Here is a 15,373-nt window from a genome sequence, read left to right on the forward strand (position 1 = left end):
GAAGCTGAGGGACATGGTAATCATATGGTAATATGATTAAAAATTGTAGAAAAAGAGAACAAAGAACATGATAGATTTGAATAGAAAAATTATTAATTTTTTGATAATTAAAAAAATTGTGCAATGGAAAAAGGTTTCTGCTTCAGAAAAGCACGTTGCTCACCTCAACGCTGTGCAAACCAATGTCTTATCCCTTTGTACACCATTTTTACGTTAAATTAGAGTATAAATTTCCCACTGTAAGCATCAATGAACATCTTAGTGGTTCTAGTGCTATCAAATATACAGCTTTAAAGAAAATTTCTAATGATTCAATTAAAGCTAATTTTGGTGGGATTCTGAAACACTAAGCACGACAGACTACTTCTAGCTAATGAACATTAAAAGAATTAGCACAGAGTCAAGTGAGTGGGTAAAGAAAGCTGTTATTATTTTAAGCAAAATTAAAACAGATGGGGGAGACTGACACACGTGTTCAGATATGTGCCTGCCTCGCATTTAATCTTTTATGAATGGCTGATCCCAGATGGTGGGGGGATTCTGAGATACAGCAGCCATCTTCCTACTCCAGTGTATATGTGAGTTGTATCTTTTCTATCTAGTGGGTAATCCAAACGCCATCCAAAGGAAAGAAACCTTTCCAAAGCAGGCTCTCGGATACTTCCAAAATGAGGTGTTGATCAGTTTATCAAAGCAACTCTAAAGGTCCACCAGCATTCTGCATCATTCATTTCATTTCTGGTTTGGCTTCCTACTCCAGATCACACACATGCTGCGGTGCAGAAAGAAGAAAACTGAGACACACGCAGCAAACACACTCTGCTGACAAGTGTCAGTGGACCTCTCGTTAACCACCGAACCCAGAAGGAGCTGTGCCCTCCTCTGAACTCCCACAGCACGCCCCCTATACCTTGTCTGGAATATCGTATTTCATCTCCGAAAAGGATAAGAGTAAGAGAAACACAAATTCTAACAGAGCAATTATAGTACTTTGTTACACTTATTGACATGCTGATTCCTGTCACTGGATACTGAACTCCCAGATACAGCAGCTTCTTCATCTTTGAGACCTGGCACACAACACAGTGCCTGCCAGGCAGGGGGAAGTGATTCAGATACAGTAATACTGGCTACTTACACCCATCGTGTCCGCACACTGTGCTAGACACTTCACATACGTGATCCCGTTTAATCCCCAGAGCAACCTAAGCCCTACCTGACAGATGAGGAAAGCTCATGGAAATGAAGGAAAATGTTTCAAGACTTTGCAGGTAGGTGATGGCAGAGCTTCCCACCCAGGCCTGTGTGACACAGAAGGCCTTGAACTTGCAACTATACCAAGGGCCCAGCTCCCATAGGCTCAGGCCATGAGTTGTGGGGTGGGGGGGGGGGTGCTAAGAAATGATCAGCGGCACCGATGTGGGAAGTGGCTGAGGGCAGACTCCACCCACTGGGCACAGCGTGGGCAGCCCCTGCACCAACACTGGCGGACGGCGGTGGGAGCAGTGTCTTTTCATGGACATCTGTGTCCCGGTGGTTTTTTTGGATATTAATGACAGGTACCACCATAGCAGCATGACTAGGAGAGAAGGGAACAGCGGGTGTCCTGTAGTAGCCAAGAGAAGTGCACAGAGCTCATGGGAAACACGTCAAAGCCTTTTCAGAATGAACTGCAGCCAAAGCTTGGATAGAATGCGAGAAGGTAGGGCCAGAGAAATAATTTGGCGATGGCTATTTTAATTCTATTATTACCATATGGGCAGCTAGGAAATGTGAGTGACATTTTGAGCTGATCATTATACAGTGTGTATTTTACCTCCCATAGTCCCATACCCCCCACAGATTATAATCTCCTTGAAACTAATAGTCATGCCTAACATGTAACTGTGTCAGCACATTGCCCCGTAATTTACTCCGTATCTCCAGAAAGCAACCATCCTAAAAGGTAGCTAATGTAAGATAAGTCACACCTCGGAAGTTGTCCCAGCGGACCGCCAGATCGCTTTCCCTGGAATCTAGGAAAAAGAGCAGCTGTGCTAAGGGCTTCTCTTACTCCCGGGCAGGTTACCAAGGGTCTTCTGATTGACAAGGCCCTGGGTCTGGAGTACAAGAGAACACATGAGGTCACCAGAGTTTGAGCCCATTGACTTCTACTCAATTCCTTGATTTTGATTTTATACTCAGGAAGAAGACTACTGATTTCTATTTAGTTGGTAAAAACTGGGTCTCCTATTTGGAAGGGAACATAGCTATAGCAAATGACATGAATCCCCTGGTCCTCTTGGGAGTTGGACTTTTCACTGTAAATTAATAATATTCTTGCTTATCAGTCTCATAGGACTGATAAGGAGGACTAATAGCATTTATGAATTCATAAAAGCAGCTACAATGACCCTGATCTCCAACCTCACCAACTGTCAGGACTATTATAAAGCCTTAAAAAGACCAGCACACAGGAAATACTAATTGCATATCATCTTTACTGTAATATTTCTTATGCTTTAAACAATATTTTTAAGGAGATAATGATACCAAAACCATGCTGCTTGTCTGAAATGATTACTTTGGATGATCTCTTACATAGTTCGTGTCACATCAATGTGAGGAATTAGAGATGCAAAGAAGATTGCTATCAACTAAGAAAACTTTATGGGAATAAAAAAATAATTTTTGTGTAAAATAATCATGTGTTTGGAAAACTACAAATTTTCAGGTCACTTGGATGGCTCAGTTGGTTAAACGTCTATCTTCAGCTCAGGACATGATCCTGGGGTCCTGGGATGCAGCCTCACATCGGGCTCCCTGCTCAATGGGAAGCCTGCTTCTCTCTCTCCCCCTGCCTCTCCACATCACTTGTGCTCTCTCTCTCACTCTCTGAAATAAATAAATAAAATCTTAAAAAAAAAAAACACTACAAATTTTCCCTAGAAAAAATTCTATGAAGTTGTGACTCTATTAAATTGCCTTCCCAGTGGCCAAGTGAATCTCATCATTCAGTATTAACAAAAGTCCTTCCCAAGTGTGGAATGGCAAGGATTTAAGTCCAATGATATTACCACTTGGATTATAAGTATCTGCTCATACAAGAAAATAAATCTCAGTTATTGCTCAGTGATTTGGTTTTTCCAAATATCCCTTTCAGCTGTTACAGACGGCTGAGCCCTATACCCTCCTCTGGAATCTTAGAAAGGCTCTTTATTCTTTGTGACTATCATAACCTTATGACCTGAACGCACAGGTGTCTATGTCAGCTCTCCTCCTGACTCCACAATGCTCAGACTTCCACATTTTCTGCTACTGAGTGAGGATCAAGAAAGAAGTGATTATTTTAGGGACCTGATCTAGACTTCACAAACGATAAGCCTTTGGCAGCTGCTAAGGCTAAGGTATCCTCGAAGAAACAATGTTGTTGGGAAGTCACTCCTCCCTCTGCTGCCCCTACCCCCCCGCCCCCAGGCTGGAAGGGGTCATTCCTGGCAGCTGTTCCTACAAGCGGAGCGAAGCCAGGCTGATGGCAGCTGTTACAAAGATACTGAACAGAGATTCCAGAAGGAAGGCTGGGTCCAAGAAAGAGTGCTTTTATGAAAATATGTGCTAAAGTCCCGGGGCCAGGGCCGCAGTGGGATGTACTTGAGAGCTGTAGCTGGGGTCATTTTACTTCTCACTAGGTGGGTAATGCTGTAAGGCAGCTTTGTTCTCCTGACAGAAGGAAAGACACACTTGTGGTGAAGACAAGGCTTTCCAAAGATGACACAGACATAACTGTTACTGGCACCGTCCAAGGTTGTCCCGCTTTCCTTTGATAAAACCTAAGACCGCACACACATCTCGGTGATATCCTGGTTGGATGGCCCTGCCTTGGTGGGTGTGGAATTTGGATGTTCTCAGATAGTGTTAGCTTTCAGAGGGTGGAATTTGCCAGTCTTCCAGAGAGTACCACATAACGGTTAAAGCTTGAAGTTGAGAGTCAGATAAACATGGTTGGACTCCTGGTTCTACATCATACCAGCTGCAGGACCCAGGGCAAGTTATTTGAGTTTTTCAGACTTTAGGGTCTTCGCATGTGAAATACAGATAAAAATGGAGGTTCCTTCACAGTGCTGTTGCAAGAATTAAACGAGACAATGCAGGCACAGGGCCTGGGCCAACATGCTTGCAATAAATGCTCATTACTGTGACTTTACTAAAAATAGGCAGAGTTGTTAAATTTCTCCTCCATGAGAAAGGCTTTTTTTTTTTTTTTTTAAAGAGAGGGAAGAAAAGGGGGAGAGAGAGAAAGGTGGGAAAAGGGTCAGAGGGAGAGAGAGAGAATCTTAAGCAGACCCCCATGCCCAGCACAGAGCCTGACACAATGGTCAATGTCATGACCTTGAGATCATGACCTGAACCAAAGTCAAGAGTCAGACACTTAACTGACTGAGCCACCCAAGTGCCCTGAAAGGCTCTGAAAGAGAAGTAGGGTTTTGTTTTGTTTGAAGGATTGGTTCTTTCCAGGAATGAATGTCTGATGACTTTTTAATCGTTGATCCAAGTTCTATGAACTCTGGTGCCACAAATTTCAGAGAATCTCTCCTTTTTCAGACCTTCCTCTATTTCTTTCATCAGCATTTAGTACTTTTCAGGAGATAAGTCCCATATTTCATTTTTTTGGCAGTTGTCAATGATACTGCATCTTTATTATTTTTTTAAGATTTTATTTATTTATTTGACAGACAGAGATCACAAGTAGGCAGAAAGGCAGGCAGAGAGAGAGGAGGAAGCAGTCTCCCTGCGGAGCAGAGAGCCCGATGCGAGACTAGATCCCAGGACCTAAGATCATGACCTGAGCCAAAGGCAGAGGCTTTAACCCACTGAGCCACCCAGGCACCTCAATACTGTATCTTTAATTTGATGCCCTCATGTTCCTTCTGCATATATAACAATGCAACTGATTTTTGTTATATTTATTTTGTATACTGTGACCTTGCTATATACACTAGTTCTAGGAGTTTTTTTCTTGATTCCTTGGGATTTCCTATGTAGACAATCATGTTATCTGCAAATAGGGAGTTTTACTTTTCTCCTTCTGATCCTTATGCATTTTATTTCCTTTTCTTGCTTTTTTGCTCTAGCTAGAACTTTCCGTACAATGTTGAATGAGAGTGCTGAAAGCAGTCATCCATGCCTTGTTCCCAGGCTTAGGAGATAGCATTCAGTCTTTTACCATTAAGTACAATATTAGCTGTTTTTTTAATGAATTTGCTAGATGCTTTTTATCAAACTAAGAAACCTCCCTGCTATTCCTGTTTCTTCTGTGAGTTTTTAAAAAAGTCTATTCAAGATGATGAATCTATTCAAGGTATTGAATTGTCATAATTTTCCATGTCATTTGACATAATCATGTGATATTTTCTTTTTTTGGCCATTTTTATTCTTTAACTCATTAATATGGTGAATTATGTTGACTTTCAATTATCGAAATAGGCTTTCCCTATAATGACCCCACTTGGTCATGATATACAATTCCTTGTATATGTTACTGAGTTCTATTCCTTAATATTTTAAGGATTTTTGCATCTATATCCCTGAGAGATACTGGCCTATATCTCCCCACCTTTGTTTGGTTTTGGTGGCAGGGTATTAGCTTCATATATGAACTGGATGGCATTCTCTTCTCTTCCATTTTTTCAAAAAACATCTTAGAGAATTGGTATTAATTCTACCTTAAATATTGGGTAGAATTCTCCAGTGAAATCATCTGGACCTGGATATTTCTTTGGGGAGAGTTTTAAAATCTAGTTTTCTTTCTTTAGTTCTTTTTAAAGATTTTTTTATTTATTTGTCGGAGAGAGAGAGAGAGAGAGAGAGAGAGAGTGAGTACAAGCAGGGGGAACAGCTGATAGAGAAAGAAGCCAGCTCCCCACTGAGCAGACAGCCTGATGTGGGATTCAATCCCAGGACCCTGGGATCATGACCTGAGCTGAAGGCAGTTGCTTAACCAACTGAGCCACCCTGACATCCCTAAAATCCAATTTTCTAAGTAGTTATAGGGCTATTCAAATGATTCACTTTATATTCGGTAAGTTGTGGTAATTTGTGTTTTATGATTAATTGATCTACCTCACAACTTTGTCAAATTTGTGTGCATAGAGCTATCCACAATATTTCTTTATTATCCTTCTGATGTCTGAAAGGTCTCTAGTGACACACCATTTCATTCCTGATACTGGGAATTGTGTCTTCTCTCATGCATGTGGTCTCTCCCTTTCTCCCTCTCTCTCTTCAGGTCAGTCTCTCCAGAAGTTTGTTATTAATCTACAAAATAACCAGATTTTTAAGAATTGACTTTCTCCATTATTTTTCTGTTTTCAATTTTATTTCTTTTAGGTCCCATCTCTATTATTTCCTGTTTCTGCTTATTTGGGCTTTATTTTATTCTTCTTTTTCTAGATTGAGGTGGAAACTTAGACTCGAGGCTTTTCCTCTTTCCTACTGTAAGCATTTAGAGCTATAATTTTTCATCTGTGATAATTTAACTATTTCTCCACATTTTGATTTGTTGCATTGTTCTTTTCATCCAATGCAATGTATTTTTTTGGAATTCCCTTGATATTATTTGCTTTGACCCGTGGATTATTTAGGAGTCTGTTATTTGATTACCAAGCATTGGACATTTTTCCTTGTATGTTTCTGTTACCAATTTCTAGTTTTATTCCATTGTTGTAAGAGAACATACTCTATATGATTTCAATTCTTTCACATTTATTGATGTTTGTCCAGTGGGTCAGGATATTTTGGTGAATGTCCCATGTGCACTTAAAAAATATTCATTGTTTTTGTTGGACAGAGTATTGTATAACTGTCAATTAGATCCTCTTGTATTATTGAGCTTTTCTGTATGCTTCATGATTTTCTGTCTAGTTGTCCTATCAATTACCAAGAGAGAAGTGCGAGTCTCTAACTATGATTGTGGATTTCTCTTTTCAGTTCATTTGGTTTTGGTTTCACATATCTTACAGTTGTGTTGTTTGGTGCATATACGTTTAGACACTGTCCTTCAGTGGGTTCCAGTCTTTACTAGGCTGCCTTCCCCACACCGTCTCCTTGGGCTCCAGGCAAATTAGACTACTTTTCTGCCCCATCCAGGCCTGCCCAATGGGTCTTTAACTGAATAGGAAGGAAGGAAATAAAGAAGGAAAGAAAAAAAGAGAGAGGGAAGAAAGGCCAGATTAAATTTTTTTAGGATTTTAAGCTATATTCTCTTTAAGAAATCTTCCTTTCTCCTACATCACTGAGTCCTTTAGAAGCTCCTATACCAAGAGCAATAATTCTCCTTCCTTGTAGCCCTTAGTGCCTACTGTCCACCTGGAAGAAATTATAGAAAATGTGTATGTGTGTGGGGGGGTCAGCGTATATGATTTTAGTTTGGTGGGTGTCTTCATATCAGTTTGATATATCAGTATAGGTTTTCAGATCTTGAGGAAGAAAAAAAATGGAGGGGATATTGCAATAAAACGAGTTGGTGCTGGGAAGCAATCAAATCTAAAGAAAAGGCCAAACCACAGAAAAGTAAATTTTCATTTCTTCTCCCACCTGTGTCTCTTCTATAAAAAACAAAAAAACAAAAAACAACCTTCCTAATAGGACAGTCATCATAATAGTTAGAAGTTTTAAGTTTGGGTAGAATTTAAGTTTTATCACTAAGTCAGGCTTAATCATTCCTAAGTGTATTTCATTTGTTCAACAATTTTGGGTACCTGATAAGTGCCTGGCATTACTAGAACCTCTGTCTTATAAAGAGGTATTTAAATCCACATACAAGGAAAGGATAATAGTTCATTCTTCCTTCAAGCTTGGCATTAATCTTCCCTAAAACAATGATGCTAAGTGTGTGACTTTGTACTGAATCAATGAGTCACGAAGTAAAATCACACACTAACTTTATTCTCCCTTTCCCGGTCCTGTGTCTAATCTCCTTTATGAGGCTACTTCTTTTCCTGTCACTTCTGATAAAATCTTCAGCTAATAATAAAAAGTCCTCTGGACACTTTAGCTACAAGTATAACTTCGTATCAGTAAACAGTGGGTCTCGTCCAGCGTAGTAATCACTAACTCTGAATGCTGTTTAATGTTGAAGCTTCTCTCTGCCTCTCACAAAGCCTGCAGTGGGCAAGAAGGAGGCAAGGCTGACTACTTCGTCCCCAGCCTAGGGCTTCTCCTCCTCCCTCTCCTCATTGTCTGTCTCTGCTTCTGCCTCTTCCAGGACTGGGAGAGACAGGGGGAAAAGAGGACACAGATGGGGACATGGGCAATGGACGGGTACCCTTCTGGCAGGGACATTCTCTATCGGGGATGCTAGGTAGGCTCTGAGCAACCCCACCGCGCTGGGACCTTCACCTGCAGCTCCCGCTCCCTGTGCGACTGGCCCTCTCTGCTAGCAACTCACATTCCCTCCCTGACCTGCCGCCCCACCCCAAGCATCCTGGGTCTCCTCACTCTTGACTAGGACCCAGGAGAACTCCAGGCCAATTCTGGCCCTTGGCGCACATTTGGACATTGGGAAGTGTATACTTTTGACCCATCACTGGTGGGGATGGAGTATTTCTTAAATGCAGACCTCTTTTTATTTAATTTCTGGCAAGCAAGCTCTGGTCAGAGCTATACAGTCTTTAGATTGTTATGTCAGTTCACCTAGTCCCTAAATTGCACAGGACACATATCCGGTATCCAAAAAAATCTCCTCAGAGCTTCTGTCACGGGGCTTGGAGTCGGGAGAAATCATCTGTACAATCTGCTCTGGGGGGAAGGGAGCAGTAGTGGGATTTATAGCAGAGCTGTCGCCCTTACAAGTTGCCCTCGGATCTCCAACTTCCTAAATGGGTAAGGGGGCCATGGGTTGAAACACTGGTGCTCCACTGTGAAACATGGAGGCAGTGGCCCCACCGTCCTGGGCCATCAACAAAAGTGAAAATGAAATTATTTTAATACACCCCGTGGAATGATTCCTTCATCCATTGCCAAATACGTTCACAGTAAAGACAAAAAAATTTTTTTTTCTGCTGTATTACAAAGAAATAAATGAAACACTTTGTCCTAAAATACTGTCTATTCCACTCTTCCGAACATAGATTCATGTCACATGCTGATTCCAATGTTGTGGCTTATATTTACATTTCTAACCTAGCAGGCTGCCAGTGGCAGGAAGAGATCTGTGTCCCCCCCTCCGCCCTTCCTTAATGAGAGTTCCCTGTAAGATTTTATGTTCTCTTCAACTAAATTAGAAGAAAAAACAAGACCAGCACTGTTAAGGTTTCCTCTGCCCACTGGAAGTCTGCCTGCTGGAAGGTCATATACACCTCTAGGTCCATCTCTAAGAAGTACCTCTGGGGACAGAAAAAAGTCATCAGAGACTTGTTTGGGGCTAGAGTTCAAGTTTGCTGGCTTTTCTTCTTCTCATATTCAGATAACGGCTTAGAAACCATATTCTTTTTTTTTTTTTTAAGATTTTATTTACTTATTTGACAGAGAGAGAGAGTGAGATCACAAGTAGGCAGAGAGTCGGGCAGAGAGATGGGAGGGGAGTAGGCCCCCCACTGAGCAGAGAGCCCAATGTGGGGCTCGATCCCAGGACCCTGAGATCATGACCTGAGCCAAAGGTAAAGGCTCAACCCACTGAGACCCCCAGGAGCCCCAGAAACCCGATTCTTTTTAACACTTCTCTTATACCCTGCTTTCTTAGTCTTGAGAAACTTAATTAGATTTTGCCAATAGAAGTACATCTTCTACAGAGCCAAGTGACAATGGTCCCCTAAGGTCTGGTGATAAACACAAGAAACAGCTCAAAACATTGAGTAGTTTATCTGAAAGCGGCATAGTTTCAGTGTTCGGTTGCCCAGAGAGAGTTATCTCCAGAGAATCCCAGAAACTCCTAGGGTAGACAAGCAGGGGCATTTGTCACCCCCATGGACTCTCAGAGTTGAAGTCCAAGTTAGCTCGTAACAGAGAAAAGAGGAGAAGGTCCCAGGGAAGCAGCCAAATCGCAAGTAATTTGGCATGGTGTAATCTCTGACTGAACTTAATCACAGGCCTGGAGTTTTCAAACCATCTTTCTAAATTTCTGCAGGCAATTTACGTAATCATATTGGCACATACATTTTTCCGTTTCAATAACAAAGCCACAAAGATCTTTATGTTCACAGACAAATCTCTAATATTGTAAAAGAAAAAGAGCACGCCAATATAAACTCACAAATTCCAAATAGGGACATGATTCTGTAATCTTCCCCTGCAGAGCCAGTACGAATGCCCTCCAGATAGAGGAAAGGGGAGCCACAGGGCTCCCCTTCGCCAACTCCCTTCCCCCACTCAGACGCAAGTTGTATTCAGACGGGAGATGCTTTATTGGTCAAGTCTCTTCCATTCTGCTTTGCTATTTTGAGCCCAACTGAATATGACTTATCACAGCTCTCAGCACACATTCAGGGGGAGAGTTTTGCTTGTATCCATAGTACATACGTTTTTTATCACAACCAGCTGAGAACACTGGCCTAAGTAGGCAGACTTGGCAGAATCCTGGACCTTGGCTATTCTATCAAGGCTAAGGAGTTCATAGTACTTTCTGGAAGTTGTTTGCTCATGGAATGAATTCAATATAAATTTATATAAGGAAGTAGAGTGAAAACAATTAAAATAATTTCTGTTCCTTTTTTATTATAGCAGAATAGACTGAACACAAAGCATGGCTTATAAATTCAAGCTTATGATCATAGCGAGGGGCCACAAACCATGAACGCCAAGGAAACCCATACCAAGTTAAATGTCAGAGTCAAATAAAATCTGCACCAAAATTAATGATGTGTATTTATAGATATGCATAATCACAGTAATTGCCCAACTAGATGAGGAAAGAGGCAAAAGATAAATTTTACCAACGTTCCAGATCAGCTGGCTCTGAAGGTCACCCACCGTCTCCAGTGCCACACCATCTCCCAAAGGACCAACTCCCCAAGGGCCCTGGTGTAGCAGCGAAGGCTCAGGGGCTGCAAATACCCTCTTCCTTCCACAGGCCAGACACACAGGCTAGGGAATGTGACATCAAGAAATGACTCTCTGCATAATTCTTGCTTGGAGGCTCCGGGAAGCCTCTCAGAGGGACTGGAAACTTGTCTTTCACTGGTATAATTCCAGCAGAGTCAGGACCGGTCTGTTAAGAGGATGATGTCCCAGGAAGGCAGGGGTGTTTGTGGTAAGATGAGGGAGAGTACTGGCAGAGCAGTGGTGAGTCTGGGAAATGCACCTCCAAGTGCATACCGGCTAATTAGTTTGCTTCCCTAATGCCTAGCACCCACAGAACGGGAGTTTTCAGGACTGTGAGGGTATCGTGGTACAAGAAAGAGAGGAAGCGAGTATAAATCAGAAAAGGTGTCCCTCAAAAACCCAACTTATTGTATCAAGAACAAGCCCTATTCTCATCACAAGGAAAAAAATACTTTCTTTTCTTGTTTTTTCCTTATGATTTTATTTATTTGAGAGACAAGGGGGGAGGGATAGAAGGAGAGAGAGAGAGAGAGAATCCCAAGCAGATTCCGTCCTGAGTGTGGAGCCTGACGCAGGGCTCAATCTCAAGACCCTGAGATCGCAACTTGAGCCAAAATAAAGAGTTGGATGCTTACCTGACAAGCCCCCCAGGTGCCCCTTCTTTTTCTTTCTTTCTTTTGTGTGTGTGTGTGTGTCCACATGAGATCGTGGATGATCACCAGTCTTATTGTGGAAATCATTTAACAATATATGGATGTCAAGTCTTTATGCTGTACACCTCTTTTTCAGTTTTTTTTTTTTTTTTAAGATTTTTTTATTTTAGAGAGAGAAAGAGTGTGAGTTGGGGGATGGCAGGGGGAGAGGGAGAGAGAGACTCTCTAGCAGACAACCCACCGAGAGTGGAGTCTGATGCTCCATCTTAGGACCCGAGGTCAGGACCCGAGTGGAAACCAGGAGTTGGACGCTCAGCCGACACCCAGGTGCCCTGTCACGCTGCACAGCTTAACTTTACATGTGGGACGTCGAGTATATCTCAGTATAACTTAAAGAAAAAAATAATTAAATGGCATTTCTGGCACGTGAGAAACACGCAGTAAATGCCACGAGGGGTGGCCCCAGCCACTCCCAAAGCCATTCGCAGCTCTTGAGCCGGCAGTAAGACAGACGGCTGCAGCGGTCTGGCTCTGCGATGTCAGTCTGATGGGAAAGCCCAGCATTGTGTTTTGTTTTGAGTGGGAGGGGGCAGGTCCAAGAATGTCGGTACCTTGTTTAGGATCTCTGCTTAGCTGAACCACACCCAAGAGGAATTTTAGGATGCATTCCAAAATGGAAATAGACAGAACGTTCCATCCCACCGCAATCATTGGGGGGGATGGGGGGTATTTTCATCCCGTCTGTGTCGTAAGCCCACTCTGGTTCTTTCCTGAAAGCAAATGATGACATTTCTACCAATCTATATCAATAATCTGACTTTTTTAGCTGATACTACAAATGAAGATAAATGGATACCTCCCCTACCTAATTTCAAATGTCTTAAAATTGCCAAGAATAATCATTTCTTTGTAAATTACACAGGGCAAGTTTTGATATAATCAAAGAGGTCATTTCATTATGAGACAGAACTTCAAAAAACCTTCTTGTGGACAGAAAACGTTTTCATTGGAGAATAGAAATAATGGCCTTGAAATGGCTTTCGAGAAAAAATGAAAATAATATGCAATATATTATTTACAGAGAAAGAAAATGTTACAGGATAATCATTTTCAGAGTTACTTGTGTTATGGGATTAAAGATAACTCCCCAAAGTACTTTAAAACAGCAAAGTTATTAAGACTATAATAACTTTGTAATAAAATTTCATATGTCCAATTATGACATGTGTTTTTCATAGAGAAAACCAATTAAAGACAGCTGTGTCTTAAGTACATTTTGGACCGCAGGCGCATAATGGGTCTTAACCACAGTCAGCATTCACGCTGCCACTGATTACTAAACACACACTTTGTGAGCAGCCTTTCTTACGTGGGACCTAGACACGGAGTCCTGTCCGGTGATAGGTCTAGATCCACTCCCACAGCAATGCTGGATTTAGAAGGCAGAAGGGATGTTGTCTTCAACCAGTTCCTACCAAGCTTTTGCTCTGTGCCGAACAGCCTTGGGGGGTGGGGGAGCTCTGCCCTGCACTGGGAGGCAGCGTGGTAAACATTTCTTGTTTTTTAAATCGGGAATCCCAATTCAGAAGCCTGCCTCTTCCACTGGCCAGAGCTATGTCTTTGGTACAAACCACTTACTGTCCTGTGGTTTGGTTTGCTCTACAAGATAAGGAACTGCCCCTTGGCTACTTGTGGTTCTCCATGAAGGTCCATCTTATAGAAGGCTATGGAATCACTAGCTTTCTACATCTTCCTATGGAACTGGGTGCTTTTAAAATACGTCTGCAAGTTCTTCGACACACTTCCCTTTGAAAGGTGGAGTCTAATTTTCCTCCCCGGAGTGACCCTGTGGGACCTTCCAGGCTAGATTATTAAGAGCAATACTGTCTTTCTCTCACTCATTCTCGCTTTGGCTCCCCCCACTCTGTCCCGAGCAGAACGCTTTTGGATCCCTGAGCCACCATGTGAGATATCCAACTACTCTGAAACCACCAGGCTGGAGAAAACCACATAAAGCAGCCCCATAAAAGCTATTTAAATCTTACAACCCAGGTGATTGACATATGAGTAAAGATGCCAGCCCCAGACACTGTCTATAACCTCAAAGGATACGTTTAGCTGGAACTACTAAGCTCAGCCCTTCCTGAATTCCTGATCCACAGAAACGGTAAGAGATATAAAATAATGACTTGTTTTAAGCTACTAATTGTTGGGGGTGGTTTGTTATGCAGCTGCAGTAACTGGAAGAGGAACTCGGACGGAATCAAAACGAGAGGGAAAACAATGCCACCCCAAGGTCAAACAAGGAAACCTTCAGCATCCACAAGAAGCTCAGGAAAAAAGACTTAGAAGTCTTCAAGAATGATGAGGGCAGTATAACTCACCAATAAATGACACACAAAGCAGCACTGGAATAATCAGCTCTTTTTTTCCAATCACACCTTCATTTTCAAATGTCTATGAACATTTTTCCACATTCATGGCTAAGAGAAAAATAGTAAGAACGGCCCTAATTGGGGGCACCTGCGTGGCCCAGTTGGTTGGGTGTCCAACTCTTGGTTTCATCTTAGGTCATGGTCTTGGGGTTGTGGAACTGAGCCCCATGCTGGGCTCTGTGCTCAGCGGGGGGTCAGCTTGAAGATTCTCTCCCTCTGCGCCACCCCCCCCAATTGCATGCACAGGCTCACTCTTTCTCTCTTAATAATAAAACTAAAAAAAAAAAAAAAAAAAGGAAAAAGAAATGACCCTAAGTGGAACCACTTAAACCTATCAGCAAGGCCAAAGGTAAAGGAAAGTGGCAGGACATCATTCAGTCATTTCCATGCAGGCACTGATAGAACTGCCCGCTGGTCGTCCACTGCATGCCTTCCGTCACAGACTGGGTAGCTGATAAAATGCAAGTGTTTTCCAAAGTATACTTCCCAGCAACTCGGAAAAGTAGGACTACTCCTTTGAAAAGGACAAGGAAAGAGCTGGAGTCCAGGTAGAAATGTGGCTCCTACCACTGGCCCAAAGTTAGAGAGTTGTGATAGCCTGTGTGTCCTGGTGAAACGGACCTACGGGTGAGGCTGAGGAGATATCAGTGGTGGCCTGTGGGCAGGATCTAACCACAAACCCACTCTTTCTTCCTGGCCCACTCAGTGTTTCCAAAACTGGAAATTTCATATAAAATGTCTAGATTTCTAGTTTCTCTTGAAGCACCGGACTTCAGTCCTGAGTGTGACTTACCACCTGATCTCCATCCCTGGAGGACAAGCTGTTTCTCCCTTTAGAAAGAGCATGTCCTATTTGTCGCAATTCCCCCACTAGTGCTCTAGACTTGGGCTCACTTCACTTGTTCACTTTACATTTCTGTCCCTATGGTCACCAAAGTTTTTGTCTGGTGACCTATACCAAGAGAAGGGCTTCTGACTTAAAACCTCCGGATGATTTTTCATAACTATAGGTTTGAAATCTTTGGTGCTTTAGAAATTCCAATAAATTCTGCTGCTGTGCCTTTGCCAATTTCTTTCCCTAAACTACACATGTGGGACCATGACAAGCATATCCCTAATGGTTATGTAAGTCCTCCTACAACCCTATTGAACATTAGGGTGATCAGCGTGACTTCAGAAAAATATACCAAGTGTTTCTGATACATCCAAATTATCTTTAAAATGCAAACTGTCTGTACAGCAGTCAAGCATTCTGAATCCAGATTAATA

General features: G+C 42.2%; 1 protein-coding gene across 9 annotated transcripts in view; it reads right to left on the minus strand.

The window, feature by feature from the left end:
* Window positions 1-15,373, minus strand: part of ANKRD44 (ankyrin repeat domain 44) — a 310,102-nt gene that overhangs the window by 78,954 nt on the left and 215,775 nt on the right. The window lies entirely within an intron of this gene.

Source organism: Mustela putorius, unplaced genomic scaffold (genome assembly GCF_011764305.1).
Source record: "Mustela putorius furo isolate JIRA1106 unplaced genomic scaffold, ASM1176430v1.1 tig00000275_pilon_pilon_pilon, whole genome shotgun sequence".
Lineage (NCBI taxonomy): Eukaryota > Metazoa > Chordata > Mammalia > Carnivora > Mustelidae > Mustela > Mustela putorius.